The sequence below is a fragment of the Cricetulus griseus genome, assembly GCF_003668045.3.
Source record: "Cricetulus griseus strain 17A/GY chromosome 1 unlocalized genomic scaffold, alternate assembly CriGri-PICRH-1.0 chr1_1, whole genome shotgun sequence".
Classification (NCBI taxonomy): Eukaryota; Metazoa; Chordata; class Mammalia; order Rodentia; family Cricetidae; genus Cricetulus; species Cricetulus griseus.
Genome location: NW_023276807.1, coordinates 219943784 through 219957152, shown reverse-complemented (window position 1 = coordinate 219957152; position 13369 = coordinate 219943784). Strand labels below are relative to the sequence as shown.

Genomic DNA, 13369 nt, shown 5'->3' with positions numbered 1-13369 from the left:
AAGCACCAAGCATTCCTGTTGCTATCAGACTTCATCTTTCTTCTTCCCTGTTACCTATGCCAGCTTTAGCTTTCAGCCAAACTTGCCTAGTCTATTCCTGAGATATTTTGTGGTTTCTCCTCCCTTAGCATCGTTATTACAGTACTTCCAATTCTCTGGATTGCTCTGCTCCCTTCCCCTTACCTAACTCCATAGCTTTTTTGAGTCTTCATTTATTTGAGTTGGGGAATCATTTCCTTCCATGAAGCAGTTGTGACATGTGTTATAGGCACCATTTTGTATTTTGCCTTTTCTTCCTGAAATGGTGGGTTGCTTGTTTTTGAGATGGATCTCACTTTGTTGCCCAGGCCTGTTTTGAATTCTTAGACTCAGTGATCCTTCTGCTTTGGCCTCCTGGGTGGCTAGGGCCACAAATGTATACCATTGTGTGTGTGTGTGTGTGTGTGTGTGTGTGTGTGTGTGTGTGTGTGTGTGTGTGTGTGTGTGTGTTTGAATACTCCTGTGTGCACAGTGAAGACTGATCACAGGACAAGCACTCCACCACTGAGCTGAGCACAGCCCTGATTTTCATCTTTTATTTATCATGTATTTGTGTATGTTCAATACTCCTGGAGCACTTAGGATACATAGTGTCAACCAGAGTTGGCATAAAGGGCCCTAGAACATAGCAGCTCCCAATCAAGAGCTAAACCAAGAAGCCATAGTTATTTCTAGATTTTCTACACGCTGGTGATCATCACTCATGTAACAGGATCTGTTACTGGAAAACTGGGAAATTGCCCAGGTACTTGAATGAGGCAACATAAGGTTAGAAACACATTCACTAGGGCAGCTTCCAAACAGAACATGAAACAGATTACCAGAGAGAGCTATTGAGTAAGTTTTAAATGAAATGACAATAAGAAAATAAAATCCACTTTGAGAGAATAGCAAGGAGAGCTGATAAACTGACTGCCCTGAATCTCAGCTGATTGTAACACTTATTAAAGTGGATATGAAGATTGCTTTCTGTCCAGGATGACATAAGACTTGGTGTGAGAATGCATAGCCTAAGAAGAAATCCTTACTACGGTTGCTGTTGATTTGGCTTTGCAGCCAGAGGCTGCTCTGTAGGAACCAGAACTCAGAACAGGTGTTTGAGATGGGAGAGAGCAAATGTTTTTTCTGCAAGTGGACAGCTTTAGCTTTTGTTAGCTTTAGGCCAGGAAGGGATAGCTAATTGTATTAATACTTACTGTCATCACTTTATCCTTCAGGTTTAAAGTTCTGCCCTTGGCTCATCTTTAACCTAACAGTTATAAGCCCCAAGCTGCTTTTCTGGTTCATTTGTAATCGAGTAGGGGTTGATGGCCAACAGGTTAGTGTTGGAAGGTGTTAAGCTGCCTTTGATAATCTGCCTCATCTCCCAGTTCCCATACTTCCTGCCTACCCCACCAGAACTATGGGCCTGCCTCTGTCACCCACATTTATAGGTTCTTCCTCTCTGCTGATGCGAATGGCTATCTTAAAACACTGAACTGCTCCAATGGCTGTTTTATCAAATATGGCAATGATTCTGTTGCTTAGCTAAAATGTCCCAGGACACAAGAAGCTGCATTTTTAAAATGTATTTATTATTTTTAAATTGTGTAAACTTGTGTGTGGGTATGTCTGTCAGTGGTTATGTGTACATGAATGCAGGTACTCACAGAATCTAAGGTGTCAGAGCTTCTGAAACTGGAGTTGCAGGTCATTGTGAGCTACCTGATAGGTGCTGGAATCGAACTCAGGTCCTCTATAAGAGTAGTACTGGCCCTCAACTGCCGAGCCAATCCTTCAGCCCAAGAAACTACAATGTGACAGCAGTGATAAGATATTATATTATAACATATAATAAGTGTAACAAAGTAAATGGTTATTTAATAGACCATTTCAAATGGGTACTGCTAGCTTAGTACCTGACTAACAAGAAAGAACCAGGTGTGGAAAGGATGTTCTAGGTAAACTGTGCAGAGTGTCTCAAAAACAGCAATGACCTTGATAAACAAGCTGTCTGAGCCTAGGGTATGGTAACTGAAGAATAGAAGCCAAATCTTACAAGGCAGTGTATATATACCACAGTGAGGAATTAAATGTTATTCTATGTGTAGTGGAACCCACTGTGGGACTTTAAGTAGGAGCCTGGCATTATTTGAGTTACACATGAAAAATACTGTGGCTGCCCTTGAGAACTGCTGTAAAGCTGTGTTTCCTAGGTCCTTTACTTTCCCCCTCACTGCACCACCCAGGAGCTCCAGCAGACAGTGCACTTGTAGAAATTCATGCCTGGCTCCAATCACATAAGAAAGCTTTCAGTCTTCCATCATAATTGTGATCAAATTTAAGGTATTTGGTAAACACTTCATTATTTTGAACAAGTTTTTATGCATATTTTTACTGAGTTTTGTTATTGTTTTTAAATCCTGAGTTGAAATTTTCTGTTTATTGAAATGGTTATAGCTTATTAATATGGTATACCACATAGAGGGGTTTGGAGTGTTAAGCCATCTTATACTATCATTATATTAGTCAGGATTGCAGGAACCTTTTGTATTACTGGGCTCAGCATGTCAGTTTATCATTTCCTGATATTTAATAAGGCTCTCTGTACATGTTCCCAAGGGACACTAGCACATGGATTGCTTTGCCCTTAATGTATTTGACTTGGTGTTACTAGTCCTATCTGTTGAGTTGAAAAATGCTTGCTTGCCTTCTGTTTTCTGAAATAGCTTATATGAATTGGCATTATTTCTAACTTAAATGCTTAGGAGAATTCACCATGAAGCCAAAAAGCTGAACAATTAAAAGAATTGTTAAATTTTATTTAATCAAAGCCTTTTCTTCTAAAAGCATGATTGACTAGCTACAAGGTCATATTACAAATGGATGTGTGTTGAAATAGGTGTGATTTCTAGCCTTATATTGTAATGTGTCCTCCAGTGGAGTGTAAAAAGGCCAGTGCTAAGCTTAACTCAAGAGCTTTTGTATGGGATTCTAACTCTTGACACTTGTGAAAGATACTGTTAAATTACTCAGTTTTTTTGTTTGTTTGTTTGTTTTTGTTTTTTTGTCCTTCCAGCCTCAATTTTCTTTTGTTGTGAGATGAAAATACTAACATTGCACAGTAGGATCTCCATGACAGCCAAATGAAGAAACAGACATTAGTAGTATACAAAGTATTATTGCTGTTAGTGTGTTCTCATTAGTTACTGTCATTTATACATGGTTGATCCTTAATAGTTTCCCCCTTTCAGAAAACAAACTAATTGCATCTTAAGAAAGTCTAAAATATTTTTTACTTTTTCAATAGAAGTATAAATTCCAACTTAACCTTCTGATTCTTGATGAAGGTGGGAATCAAGCGTGGATGTAGCCAAATTATTTTCATGTTCTCTTTAAGGAAAATGCAATAATACTGTTGTCACATGCACTCTGTAGTTCATGCCAAGTAGTCCCTGTTACCAGTGTTAGTTTTATGAGCAATTGAAATTCAGACACAGTAAGTTATAGTCATTGTTATTGTGACTTTTTAAGGATATGCTATATGTTGTGTAATTGAACCAGAACAACAAACTAACCAGCCATTTGTGCACTTTTAACCCGAAAACTTCATCTTTTCAAGTTTTAACAAGATTTTACCAATCTATAAAGCATAAGTATCCACTGTGAGAAATGGTAGTTACATGGTTCTCAAGAAATTATTAGGTACTTTGAGCTACAAAGTGAGTGGTTTCATATTCAATGAGAAAACTCCTGTGGCTTCACACACCCACTTGTCTTTGGCACAGAGAAAAATGATTATTTTCAGTATCTGAGAGTTAGATAACAGAAACTCGACCATGCATCACAAGTGTAAACCCTCTACATTATAGATTTATTTCAGTTTATGTGTTTGCCTGCATCTGTGTATTTGCACATGCATGCCTGGTGCCTTTGGAGGTCAGAAGAGGCAGTTATATCCCCCTAGAACTGAAGCCACAGTAAATAGTGTAAGCTACTGTGTGGGTGCTGAGAACTGAACCCAGGTCCTCTGCAATAATAGAAAGTGCTCTTAACTGCCATCTCTCCAGTCCAGGAATCTTTTCTTCTGTGATATATCAGTGAACCACAAAGTTATAAACAACAGCTCTGGAGATATGAAACTCCATATTGATATAAATCTGTGACAGAAGTGAAAACAGTGCAACTCATTTATTATACATTTTTATTCCATTGGTCTCAGTAGCTATGTAGTATAATTTTATGTTTGATATTTACCTCTACACCTTTCAAACACCTTCATGTTTTCATTTTTGTTCAAATGCCCCACAATGTAGTTAAAGTGGTTCTACAGCTACTTAAACATAGGAAGATTAAAAGCAAAATAACAAGACTGAGATAGAATCCAATGATCTGGAACTCCTGGTTCAATGCTTGTTAAAATGATATTTGAAGATCATTATTCATCTACTTACTATTTACTATGTAACAGCCATGTTCCAGGAATTATCTTGATCAAGAGGAACATAATAGAGAACAGAGACATACATGTTTTCAACCTTCCTGAAGCTTCCGGTGTAGTGAGGGCCATTATTTAAATAAGCATAGAAACACAAAGCTGCACTCCAATGAATACTGTATGAGAACTTAGAATGTGGAGAGTTGACCTTGTCAGATTGACAGGAAAGGGGTCCCTTGGGAAATGAAAAAGTCCAGGTCTGAGGGCTAGGCATCACATAAACAAAGGAACTGTCAAAGCTAGACAAGTGGGGCATCTTGTGCAAAAGAGCCACCACTGCAGGAGGGGACATGCAAACTGCAGGAGATTTGAAGAAGAGCAGGAGATGACATAGAGATCACAGTTTACTGGATTCTGACCATGGAGGTCAAGGAAAGGGTGTTGGTTTTAATAAGTTCCCTGAGTTACATAGACATGTTCAAGTCTGAGTGACTCCTGCTTTATTTTGCCAATTGCTTCCTAGTTCACCTAGATGGTTCACAAAACTAAGGGGACTGCTAACTATTTGCACATCATCAGATTAACTCATTCAGGGAGGTCTATCACTTTTATGGAATAAAGGAAGAATTCATCAAGCCGGTGACCTTTGGGCCTAGGTTTTATTAATGCATTGATTTAACAAAGAAGCTACTCTATAAAGAAATGAAGAAAAAATGAAATCATACCCCTTGCTGCTTCAGGAGTGTAAATACTTTCTTTTTCTGTACCCCTTCTATATGGCATTTATTTCTAGAATATCATTTCCACACTGTACAGAAGTCTAGTAACTTGTAAAGCTTTGTTTAGATCTCTGCTTGTCCTATTAAGTTAGAGGTGTAGACATTATTTTCTGTGTTCTGCAGAGAAAGCTAGCTGAGGCAGGTTGATTTGTACATAGTCACATTTCAACACTGCTCCTCATTTCCCAACCACGGCAATGAGGAATCGACATCAAAGTCTGTTGTCTGCAATATGGGAAATTGATGGGATTCTAGAGACTTAAGAACTCTGCTAATAATCTGAGACAAAGACAACTACCTTGACTTTAATGAAATGAAGGCAAATGGGTAGTTACAAGGTATTCTCAGTGAAAACAGAAGTTGGCATGTGGAGATGTAGAGGTTGGATAAAATGTCTCTAGTGACATGTTATTTTGATTTTAGTTTGCCTATGTATCTGTAAAACACCTTACCTACATGTGGGGCATTTGAACACAAAAATGAAAAACCTGAAGGTGCTTTGAAATATACAGAAGTAAATATCAAACTAAATATCAAACATAAAATTACACTGCATAGCTACTGAGATAGGTAGAAGAAAAAAAGGGGGGTATAGTGAGTTGTTCTATTTTCACTTCTGTTAAGCCACAGTTTTATATCAACATGAGTTTCATCTCCAGAGCCTCTGAAGTGACTTGCTTCTAATCTTAGAAACTCTTCTTCCTGCCATTGTGCAATCCAGTATTGTTCGTCTTCACATATAAATCCAAATTACCTAAGGGTGGCCTTTGGGTTCTTTTTTTTTTTTTTTTATGGACTAGCAAGTGTTATGGTTTTAGTGCAAACTCCATCTCCTGAACATTGCTCATATTTTTGTGCTGTAGGGCATAAACGTATTGTATGTATTACTTTACCTTTGGATAAAATTGAAAAATGAAAACTAAATTGAATTAAGATAAAAACTTGGTTATATTTTTAGAAGAGGACAAGACGTCTTTAGCTTTTAAAAAAGAAATCAACTATATTTTATTATCCTGTAATTTTCTGCTCATATGTTATTAGGATATGCTTATGTTCCCATTTGTGTTCCCCAGCTCTCCTTTCTCATTCTTCTAATCTTCCTTCTTTCTAATATGAACAATCTAGGGTGCAGGGGTAAACACTGACATGTACGTGGTCCAGAATATATGTCATTGCTTTGATGTATATTAAATTTTAATTATATTTAATTTTAATCTTATCTGTATTTTAAAGCAGCTGAAAGATTGCACTTTTCAGAGTAGGTTTGGGCCCCATTGACCTCTTTGCTTGTCCTCAGCGGTTCTCCCAACTTCCCATGTGGTGAGCAGTAGGCCATGTTTTAAAATATCCTGAATTCCTTTTGGCTTTCTTACTGAAGTGTTGCTTTCTGTTTCTGTTTCACATCACATATTGAGAGATTTGCAGTGAAAGTGTGTCTATGCTTCCTGACCTGGAGAGAGGTGGAATGTAACAGCTTCTTCCTGCTTATACAAAAACCAAGCTTTCAGCCCAATAAGGATTTAGGGGACTCTCTGAGTGGAATGTTGCATGAATTTGAGTGTAGGAATTTTGTTTTTTTTCGAGACAGGGTTTCTCTGTGTAGCCCTAGCTGTCCTGGAACTCACTCTGTTGACCAAGCTGGCTTCAAACTCAGAGATCCACCTGCCTCTGGCTCCCTAGGGCTGGGATTAAATGTGTGCGCCACCACGTCAGGCCATGAAGCTTCTATGTGGTACTTTAACACTGTCACTGCACTTGAGTCCCCTGTGAAGGACAGCCATGCCATGCCATGCCAGGAATGTTATGTTCAGAGCTTCAGGCTTCAGCATCGGAAGCCCTGGCTGGAGCTAGAGAGCCCCTCTTCCTGCTCAGGTTCAGTCTGCCCATGTCTTGAAAAGATCATTTATCTTTTGGATCTACCCTTTTACTTCTTCAGAACTCACAACCAGTTCAAAGCACCAGATGGCAAAGGATACCATTTCTTTCATTGTCTTGTTTCCTGCTCTTCACTCCACCCCTAAGTTCCTGTTGAATCACTCTTGTGAATCTCAAGGCAAAATGCCTTAGATGTGGAGGGGGCCATAGATGTGGAGGGGATGTTACTGTCACAGTCCTTCTGAATTTTGTTTTCCTGAAAGTACTGAGGCTTGAACCTCTAGGACCTGGTGAATGCTAGGCATGCACCCTATCTCTTGAGTTATATCTGCTGCCTCTAATGGGAAATTCTTACTTATACTTGGCGTGAGCTCTGCCAACTAGTGACATGTACTTAAGAAAAAAATTCTTTAATAGGTATTCATTCATTGCCAATTGGAAAATTCAGAAGGTACAAAAAGGAAGATATTGAAATTTCTTTACTACTTCCATCCCTCAGTTCTCTTCCCTAAGAAAATTAGGATTACTGGTTTCTTCTAAACTCTTCTAGAATTATTTGATGTGTGTATAGTAGATATGGACAGTTTTTCTTACCTCTTCTTCCTCCACAACTGATGAAAATACTTTGTCCTTTCTTGTTTTTTTTTTTTTTTTCAGTTGAAATCTATTTCATAGTGGTATGTAAAGAATTTCTTTAATTCTTATGGTTGTATTGTGTGGTTATCCCAAGACTTATTCCTCTAGATTATTTCTGATCTTTTATTATTATAAATAGTGCTGCAAGGAATAGCCTTTACTGAAGTCACCTTGCCCTGTGTGACTGTGTTCATGACTAATCTCCAGAACTGAATTGCAAGGTGGAATGTTATGGGCATTATCATTTTGATCCCACCACCTTTTTTTTTTTTTTTTTTAATAACTCTGAAGGGGTTATTTGTTGTTTTTGTCACCATTGGATTTTGTTTGATGACTGTTCCAGCAATGCCCAGGCAACAGAAAGTAAGCCAGGGATAAGAGAAAAAAGGAGATGGCTTTTTCTCACAGTGTAAGGGAGATAAATATTTCATCCTCTTCAAACCTTAAAACTAAACTAACATTATTGAGAGAAAAGCACACAAATGTTATTTGGTAATTTTTTTCATGGGAACCCTCCCAAGAATGAGGGCCCCAAAAAGCAGTTAGGACCAAAAGCTGGCTTAGTAATAAAATAAAGAGCTTTCAGTCGGGCAGTTAATCTTGGAAGAGTGGCTAAGCAGATAAAGTTAGTTGAACAGGGTTTGTTTGTGTAGATTTCTTCCATCCTGGACTCCTGATAAGCATGTCTTCCTTCCTCTGGTACAGGGAGGGCACCTTTCTCATGGCAGTTCTATCTCCTGCTCTCATGACAGTGCCTTCTTGAAGTGCTGCCTTCACAGTGACTAAAATAACTCACATGAGAAACCAGTGCATTTTGGCATGCTATAAATCATGGCACTGTTTTTGTTTTTGTTTTTGTTTTTATTAGAGACAGGGCAATATAAAGCATTAATTTTCTTTCATGAGACAAATCACAGTATTAGTTAAGCTCAGTGGTCAACAGTGGCAGATACTTGGTGTCTGGAGACTTTGAGGGGCTAGTTATCTGCCTGTGGTGACTGCCCTGTGTGCAGGGATTAAATGAGAAATTAACAGTGTGGCGACAAGTGCAGAAGATCTTATTTCTATTAAAAACAAAGGCACTGATACATGTATACAGTCTCAGAATTGTAGATACTGTGTAGGTTAAACTGTGCATCCATAGAATTACTAACTCTACCCTCAAAGAACAGAATTGTTGAGAATTTAGGAGCCCAGTGGGTGGCTCAGTTGGTAAGGTACTTACCACACAAGCCTGAGGATGTGGGTTAGATTCCCAGCACACACATGAAAATTCAGGAATGGTGGTACCAGCACACGTAATTGCAGCTGTGGGAAGGTGCAGACAGAGAACCCCTGGGCTTGCTGGCTAGCCAGTCTGAATCAGTGAGAGACTGCCTCAAAAATGATTAGGTTGAGAATGATCAAGGAAGATGCCTCTACTGGCATCTATACGCGCATGTGCACATTCAAAAATATTTGTCAAAATTTAATTTGAAGGAATCCACCTTTTGTGGGTACAGAACTTCCTTGGCCCTATCTTGGTCCTTAGATTTGTGTTTTGTGGAAGTTGTAATTATATACAAGATATATACAATTACATACAAAAATAAGACAAAATCGAGAGAGTAGTTAGCTTCATCAATACAAGAAAAAAGAAGGTCTTAAGTGGAACAGTAGCATTGGAAGAACCTACAGTGGGAGGTGATTGGCAACACTTGGTTTAACACATGAGTGGTTTGTGCAGTTCACCATATAAAGAGTAAGCTTTCCCAGTTGTGAATTTCAGTTTAAAATAATGACCTGACATTGTTCCCTTAGAAGCAGTATTTGTGAGTCTACCACCAGCTCATATGAATGTAAACAGAAGATTAAGAACACATTCCCTTGGTGCTTCACAGAAGATATTCTATTCCAGTTTTTGAAGTACATTTAATAAGATATAATTTATCTACTTGAGGTAAATTCATTTATGTTTAAAGTTGTGTAACATCATCATCCAAGATCCACAGGAGATACTCTATTTTATTTTATTTTAGATAGACTGTAGCTCCAGGTCACCTAGAATTCATAGTATCCTCCTACCTCAGCTCCTGGGCTCTGAGGTACCCTTGTGAGTCACGTGTCTGCCTCATGGGAGATGCTTGTTTTTCTCTTTTGTTGTTTTAAAATTTCTTCTGTGATGATTATACATCTGCTCACTCTCTTATCTCCCCCTTCTCCTTACAAGTTCCGGTCCCACATTCATGTTCTTTTGTTTTATGAGCCAGAGGGTTGTGTGTCCAAAGGGTAGGACTGTCCAATAGAGCCTAGTGAGCTCGCGTTTAGATCCACAATTGAAAATAGTGACTGCCCTTCCCCAGAATACCACAGTATAGAGTAGTTTAGCTGGGATAGGTAGGGCCCTATGAGCTCCTTCCTGCTGTTGGCAGGTTCAGGGCTGTGCAGGCCTAGTAGATATTATTAAACATTGTAGAAAATAGGTATTCTCACATTTTTTATAGATGAACACAAATAAATAACGTATTTAGCATATTTATTGTGCTTGTTAGAAATAATGTAAAATAGTTTTTTCTTTTTTATTTAAATTAGAAACAAGCTTCTTTTACATGTCAATCTCAGTTCCCTCTCCCTCCCCTCCTCCCCTGTCCCCCACTAACCCCTTATCCCAACCCATTTCTGCTCCCCAGGGAGGCTGAGGCCTTCCTTGGAGGATCTTCAAAGTCTGTCATATCATTTGGAGCAGGGCCTAGACCCTCCCCCTGTGTCTAGGCTGAGAGAGTATCCCTCTATGAGGAGAGGGCTCCCAAAGTCCATTCATGTACTAGGGGTAAATTTTGATCCACTACCAGTGGCTCCATAGATTGTCCGGACCTCCAAACTGACATCTCCTTCAGGGGGTCTGGAACAGTCCTATGCTGGTTTCCCAGCTGTCCGTCTGGGGTCTATGAACAACCCCTTGTTCAGGTCAGCTGTCCCTGTGGGTTTCTCCAGCCTGATCTTGACCCTTTTGCTCATCACTCCTCCCTCTCTGCAACTGGATTCCAGAGTTCAGCTCAGTGTTTAGCTGTGGGCGTCTGCGTCTGCTTCCATCAGCTACTGGATGAAGGTACTAGGATGGCATATAAGATAGTCATCAATCTCATTATTGGAGAAGGGCATTATTAATTGGGGTCAACCTTGTAGATCTCTGGATCTTTCCCTAGTTCCAGAATTCTCTTTAAACCTATAATGCCTCCCTCTATGATGGTATCTCTTTTCTTGCTCTCCTCTATTCTTCCCCCAACTCAACCTTCTTGCTCCCTCATGTCCTCCTCACCCCTCCTTTTCTCCCCTTCACTTTCTTCTAACTCCCTCTCCCTTCTCCCTATGGTCCGCATTAGCTTAGGAGATCTTGTCCCTTTCCCCTTCTCCAGGGGACCCTCTTAGGGTCCTCCTTGTTTCCTAGCTTCTCTGGCAGTGTGGATTGTAGGCTGCTACTCCTTTGTTCTATGTCTAAAATCCATATATGAGTGAGAACATACCATTTTTGTCATTTTGCAACTGGGTTACCTCACTGAGGAGTTTCTTCTAGTTCCATCCATTTGCCTTCGAATTTCAAGATTCCATTGTTTTTTTCCCGCTGAGTAGTACTCCATTGTGTAAATGTACCACATTTTCTCCATCCATTCTTCAGTTGATGGGCATCTAGGTTGCTTCCAGTTTCTGGCTATTACAAATAATGCTGCTATGAACATGGTTGAACAGATGTCCTTGTGCTTAAGAGTGGAATTGCTGGATCTTGTGGTAGACTGATTCCCATTTTCCTGAGGAACCTCCATACTCATTTCCAAAGTGGCTGTACAAGTTGGCACTCCCACCAGCAGTGGAGGAGTGTCGTGACCCAGCATGTCTCACCTTTAACCCATGACATCCATGAGGTTCTGCCTGAGTGGGGGTGTGTGGACCTGGAAACTCCTAGCAACCCAGCGGCGATAAAGATCAAACACAGGCATCTTGTCATCTTCAGAGAGCTCTCAGTCCCATGTTGTAGAACTAGAGTCATTTCTTTATTAGCCATCTTTTCTGCTGTTTCTTAACCATTCTGTCAATACCATGAGGGAACCATCTCTCTTTTTTTCTCTGCTCTGGTCGCTAGCCCCTAACTCCTTCATAACCTTCTATTCTCACAGGTGACTCCCACACCTCTGATCTCCCTGCCCAGGTGTAGGCCTGTTCAGCTGCTTAGGCACATAGAGATGCAAATTAGGAGGCATATTACCCTGAGGCCCTGGTAAACAATAGTAGCCCTACTGGCATTAACAATGCAATAGTGGGCCTGAACTTTCTGGTGCTCCATGTTTAGTGAAACCCAAGGATGGATCTCAAAATATTCCATAGCGGAAATACTTTGGTCCCCCACAGAGGAGTGTTCCCCTTTCTCCACATCTTTTCCAGTATAAATTGTCATTGGTGTTTTTGCTTTTAGGCATTCTGACAGGAGTAAGATGGTATCTCAGAGTTGTTTTGATTTGCATTTCCTTAATGGCTAAAGGATGTTGAACACTTTCTTATGTGCCTTTCAGCCATTTTAGATTCCTCTATTGAGAAATCTTTATTTAGTTCTGTACCCCACTTTTTAGTTGGATTGTTTGGTGTTTTGGAGACTACCTTTTTGAGTTCTTTGTATATTTTAGAAATCAGCCATCTGTTAGATGTGCGGTTGATATCTTTTCCCATTCTGTGTGTTGCTGTTTTGTCTTGCTGACTGTGTCCTTTGCCTTACAGATGCTTCTCAGTTTCAGGAGGTCCCATTTCTTAATTGTCAATCTCGGTGTCTGTGCCACTGGTGTTAAGGAATTTAACATTGATTTGAATCTGGAAATTATTCCAAAGATTAAAAATTCTTGTGGGGTTGAGAGATGGCTCAGTGATTAGGAGCACTTAGCTGCTCAGTCAAGAGGACCAGACTTTGGTTCTTAGCACCCACATTAGGTGGTTTACAACCTTCTTTAACTCCAGGTTCAGGGAATCTGAAGCCCTCTTCTGGCTTTTCAGATACTCACACTCAGACACACCCATACACATAAATAAAAACAATAAAAATAAATCTTTAAAGAACTCTTTATCTATAATTCATAGCACAAAGATTTTTTTGAGAGCTGGTATTATATCTAGTTGCATACAACAAGTAAAAAGGCTATTTGTATGGTGTTAGCTTATAGTTCTTATAAAATTCAAGAATCCTTGAGCTTATCACTAGATACCTGAAGGAAATAATTCAGAGTAAGGGGTATGGAACCCATGAAAACTCTAGCAGGTAAAGACAAGATAAATTCTCACCATTCTGAAGTAGAATATATGCTCTGGGACTAGAAAGTCATGGATTCACATAGAAAGTAGAGATCTTATCTCTGAACTCTGTTTTAAAAATGAGTATGTAGAAAAGCTGAGTGCCCCCTGTGGTGGTTGATGAGAATGACCCATAGCCTCATATATTTGAATGCTTGGTCTCTAGTTAGTGGGACTGTTTGGGAAGGATGAGGAGGTTTGACCTTCTTAGAGGAGGTGTGTCAGTTTGAGGTTTCAAAAGCCCATGACCCTTTCTCTATGTCTGGCCATTGTTGTCTCAACACGTGTGCTCTCAGGTACTACTCTAGTGCCA

The 13369-nt window shown here is 39.6% G+C and overlaps 1 protein-coding gene across 12 annotated transcripts in view; it reads left to right on the top strand.

The window, feature by feature from the left end:
• The window catches only part of Hmbox1 (homeobox containing 1), a 140452-nt gene that overhangs the window by 24671 nt on the left and 102412 nt on the right, over positions 1-13369 (top strand). The window lies entirely within an intron of this gene.